This window comes from Lygodium microphyllum, chromosome 24 (assembly GCF_053477565.2).
Source record: "Lygodium microphyllum isolate KBCC chromosome 24, Lygodium_microphyllum_v1.1.10, whole genome shotgun sequence".
NCBI lineage: Eukaryota > Viridiplantae > Streptophyta > Polypodiopsida > Schizaeales > Lygodiaceae > Lygodium > Lygodium microphyllum.
Genome location: NC_141158.1, coordinates 35,726,792 through 35,732,211, shown reverse-complemented (window position 1 = coordinate 35,732,211; position 5,420 = coordinate 35,726,792). Strand labels below are relative to the sequence as shown.

The window sequence follows — 5,420 nt, the reverse complement described above, 5'->3', positions numbered from 1 at the left end:
TCATAAAACCAATAACGCTAAATCCAAGAGGCCAGGATGCAGTCACAACAAGCGCCGCATGATCAAGAAAAGATGGGTCCCTAAAACCCTCTTGCATGCGCAAGGCTACTACATGGGCAACACCTAGCTGCGGATCCCTAAGGCCTACATGGCCAAAGGCACTACTTATATGCCTCCCTCAAGCTTGATCAACCCAAGTCCCATAAACCCTCCAAACCATTCGTCGCAGCGCCCTCCAAAACCACAGCCATCCGACTCATCCACGTTGTCAAAGGATTTGCCAAAGCAAAGCAAAGTCGTGTCTATAGAAGACCTTGACTAATTTCAGGATAGAAGATCAATCGAAGCAAACAATCAAGTTCAGAATTATTCATTGTTGTTGCTTTTCCAAAGTCTGTAAGAAAGCATACTGCTTGATTTACTAAATGTATGTGCACCAGACAGGGCCACCACATCCTTTATGTCATCAAGCTCTACTGCAGTAAATTTGGTCACAATAGTATCCAAAGACTCTCTTGCAGATGGTAGCACCTCTATAAACTGAAAAGTAGGACTTTTAAAAGCACAAGTTCTCATCTCAAGGATTAGCAATTTTCAGAAGTAATTGGTTTGCTGAAGTAGGTTTATGATTGAATGACCTATAAATCGAAGGCAGATCCATGTGTGAGAATATAGCTAAGAGCAAAATTGACGCTGATGCAGTAACACCGCATTGAAGGAGAAACACAGCTCGCAGACTGCTTTCATCCAGAGAATTATATACTCCTCGTGACATGCACTATATGGCATACTGCACAGCCTGTAGCACATACCCAAATTGGCAGCAATTTCCCACAACTGTTATATCTGGTAACAACTCCAATACCCGGAAGATTCCAGTCAAAAGCTACTACATTAGCTCATGGAAAATGGCAGTCTGACTAACAAGCTTCAAGATAATGCCATAACATGGTTGAATCATCTTTCCCATGTTTAGCTTTCAAAAACAACTCTTAGTCATCCAAGTAATAGTAGGAGCCTGTAGACTTATGCTCCCTATCTTTTGTAGAATCCAGCTTGTTGATATGAGGCCGATAGTTTGTGGGATCACGTCTGAAAGTAATATCCAGATGCGATAGAAACAGGTTCATGCCAGTCAAGAGAGATTGTGGTGTATTCGCAACACAGTCAACTGATGGTTTTCCCTCATACACAATGACCCTGTCAGCCAGGTATGTTGCCATAATGAAGTCATGCTCAACAACAAATGCAGTCTTTTTAGCATGCAAGATAAAGCGTTTGATCACTTTTGCTGCCACAATACGCTGTTCTGAATCAAGGTAAGCACTCGGCTCATCGATAAGATATATGTTTGCAGGCTTTCCGAGGCACAAACATAAAGCAACCCTCTGGTCTCTTCCTCAGTGAAGACTTGTGGTACATCGACCATGTATGACTCGACCACGAGCGTTCCTTTCTTTCTCAGGCAAAATAGATTGAGAGACCTCCTTATGCTCTGCCAGTTTATCCTTCTGGGAAGCTGGCTACGCGTGTCAATGAGAGTTGCGTTCGTTCAACCTTTTGAAGAGCGGTCGTGACTCAGGCCTGAATGCGCGACCCTTCGCTGTCCACGAGTGATAAGGAGGTTGCGGAAGCTTCCTAGGATTGCAGAAATTCTTTACGCCTCTGTGATAAAAGCTGCGAAAGATGCTCCATCAGCTTGCCTTCCCAGGATTGCAGAAATTCTTTGCGCCTCTGTGATAAATGGGCAAACACTACACTCTGCATTCAGAGAATCAGCTGCGATCCTCTTGCATCTATTATATAAACGCCATAGTTCAGAGCTGATAGTATTTTCGTTCGGATCATTTTCAACTAGAATCAATTATATGTTAAGAGACTGCTGCCTCGAATCATCCAATGATGCTTGTCATAGACCCAACAATCTGGCTTAAGCTTTGGAAGTTGAAGTGCCCCTCTTGGTGTGGCCCCGGAATCAAATTCAGATGAACCATCTTTTTCCTCCTCTGCCCCCTTGATTCCCTGCTCTCGTAAAAGCTCCTCCTCTTTCTGCCTGTCTTTTCTCTTGCTTTTTCTCCCCTTCAGAAAAGTAAAGCGGCCCCCAAATTGGCTTTTCTCCCCCACCAGAAAAGCTTCCTGAACTGGTCCAGTTTTCATACACCCTATATACACACGAGGCTTGGCTTTCTGTTTTGCTAAGGTTGACCCAAGCATGCCAAGATTGACATGAACATCATCATCAACTTTGATGTAGAAATTTGCATCCCACATGGCAACAACAGTGGAAAAGAAGGTCTTTATCTTTGCCGGTAATTCATGATATCCTTCTATATGATTTAGCCTAAGGAAATCTCCATGCCTTACATTTTCAGCATCAATGGCTCGATCCAAAAATGCTTCCTGGTGTTGCACTGTGGCCAATTATAAAATGGACAACAATGTTTTTTTTCTCTTCCAACTCCCTTAATTTGTCTCTATGGGGCATCCAAGTCTCTCTTACAACATCTCGCCTCTTGCGGCTACTAAAGCCAATGTTAATTCCAATAACAAGAAATGCTTTTACAGCTTCATTAGATCTGTTGGTTACTTGATTTGTAAGAAAATTAGAGCTAGAATGAGATCTAGAGACTGCCAACAATAAGATCTCAATCAAATCCCTTCTTTGTAACCTCCAAGTGCATCTCTTGACCTCTTTCTATAGCTTCCACATTGCCACAAGCTTTCAAGCCACACACATAAGTAATAGCATCCTGACCGATGCTATTGAGTGTCATCTCATCAAGAAATTCCAATGCTTCTCTATCAGAGCCATGTTCAGCATATCCTGTCATAAGTGTTGTCCAGGATACGACATCTTGATCTGACATATTGTCAAATAGTTCTTGGGCTTTTCCAAGCATACCAGATTTTGCATACATGTCAACCAGAGCATTATTGATAAATTCCTCTTGCTCCAAACCCTCTTCACTGTACTACCTACGCAGAACAAAAGTATAATCACAACAACTAAATATGTACAAAGTAACAAATGTCACACACACAGCCTTTGGTGGATTTCACACCTCGAATGCGCAGCAATACGACAACGTCTAAACCCAAGAAAGTCACACAAGCCTATCAGCCCAAACAACAGACTCTGTCACATGAGTCCTCACTCAACCAAGTCAACCCAACTCCCCAAATCCACCCTGAATGCAGTAGCCCATCCATCGTGGCTGCTCCTAATCCACCCAAATCCAAGCAACTCAACCACAGACTCAAGCACACACCCAACCGCAATTGTTCGTTGCCACCAGCGCTAGTTCTAGCAAACCACGACCACCTGTCGGCCTTACGCCCTCCTATGAACACAAATCCTTTTTAGCACTGGCCACCGACCTCACCGAGGACACTGGGGATGACGTGGTAGAATGCATTAAACGACTAGACACCACCTTCATATCGTTAGCACTAAGCTATGACCGCTTGGACTTAGGATTATTGGAGGAACCCTTTACAACTGAAGTTCAAACCATGCCCTGATCGTGGGAGAGCTTTGAATTCGCATTCGCAAACGCTTCTCACTCGATTGTTGAATTGCTCAACAGCGAGATCTGCACAGGGAGCAAGCCATCAAGTAGCGCCTCATCACGTCATACGATCAGCAAACCACTTCTGCTATCATTGATCAAGAAATCACAGTGTTATCAAAGCTTGCTGATACTAACTCCCCATTCTTGAAGCATTGGTACACTCTTAGGCTGCAATGGGAAATCGAAGGGTGCTGCATAATGACCAACGCTCAGCAATGCTGCGCTATCAAAATAGCGGAATATGACCCCACATATGCTGGTCAACCTCGTATCAAGTATCAACTACTCTTCGAGGCCGCCCCATGGAAGAACACATCAAAGGACACCCCTACCTCAACCGTTGTTGACTGAGGAAGAGTCACACATTGCTAGCTGTGTCAACTCTCGTGACTTCCTAATAGATGTTCTCACATACATCACACAAGTGGGGATTCGACCCTTTGATCTGGACCGTGACGCTCACTTAGAGTACAACCCCTAGTTCTATGATTGGCTCCTTCACAAGTAACTCCTACCCCACCATGCCAAACACCCTTGCCCTTCTGACCCTAAAATCCTAGGAAGGATTCTTCTCAAGCTAGAAGGGGAGGGGGTGAGTGAGGTGAATCAAATCAAGCCAACCAAATCAAAATTAGTGAAACACATAAACATATATTATGAAAAACGGGCAAAAAGTCAAAGGTTGAAAATGAAAATCTATAATGGTTCTTAATGAATTCATTCAAAAAGCATAGAGTTTCTCTTTTTCAGCAATTAGCAAATTACTATGTGGAAAGCACTAATGAAATTTTTTGTTTATGATAGGAATGAAAAATGTCGCAACAAGACCATGCCCACCGGCTTCCATTCATGGAAGAGAAGAGAGCATAGTACAGTATCACCTGGAGAGCCATGCCTACAACCAATTAAAATTCCGAACTATTCATAATATAGAAGGATTAGTGGCCAAGGAAGAGGCGATGAGGAGAGTCGTTGAAAGCTGCAACTTCAACAAGTACCTGGAAAGATTCGCACAAGAACTCGACCACACAAGCTGTGTGGAATTTCTTAAGTCTTGGTGGAAAAGGCGCCGGGATTAGAACCAAAAATGGAAAAGAAGTAGAAGAGAGATATCTATGCCATGCTGGGGATGAGAAAGGAGAATGTGCTGACAAACGACCGCATCAACATCCAAGATATCCCTGATGCAGAGACCAGACTGCAGGCGAAACTGATACATGCGCTCTTTTTCAGCCAGCACTACAACGCATTGATGCACCAAATCAGTGTGCCGGTACTGGAGAATGTGGCAGCTCATACCCTGCATAAAGTCGACTGGAACGGCTACGTGCACAAAACCATCAACGAGGCACCTAGAGCGCTAGCCTTAGGAAGCATGCCCGCAAGAGGAGAATCCTCAGCGTCTAAGGCCGCAGAAAGAAAGAAGGCCTCCTCCAAAGCCTCATTCATTGCCTATGGGAGCATCTTAACAGTGCTCATCCAGGAGGCCGTGAAAGAGACGAAGGATACAGAAGAGGGGGAAGGGAAAACGCCTGACAGGTCACCCCCTCATCAACACCAAGAGAGGTCCAGTGAGACAGGGCTGAGACCGAGGAAGAAGGGGAAGAATAGAAAAGCAAAAAGCAGGTCAAGAAAACCAAGAAGAAGGCAACGCATAATAAAAAGAAACAAGATGAAGGCCGTAGGAAGGAGAAGGAAGACTTGGAAAAAGCAAAAAGACAATCCCTCAGGGAGGTCGAGGAGAGAGAAAGGAAGAGGAAGCAGGAAGAAGAAGAAACAATAGAGCAAGTTAAGTGGGCTAAAAAGGCGTCAAAGCAAGAGGCTGCAGGAGAAGAAGAGAAGAGCAGG

General features: G+C 44.2%; 1 pseudogene; it reads right to left on the bottom strand.

The window, feature by feature from the left end:
* Positions 1–908: 908 nt before the first annotated feature.
* Positions 909–1,362, bottom strand: LOC148014972 (ABC transporter E family member 2 pseudogene; annotated as a pseudogene).
* Between the last annotated feature and the right edge of the window lie 4,058 nt (positions 1,363–5,420).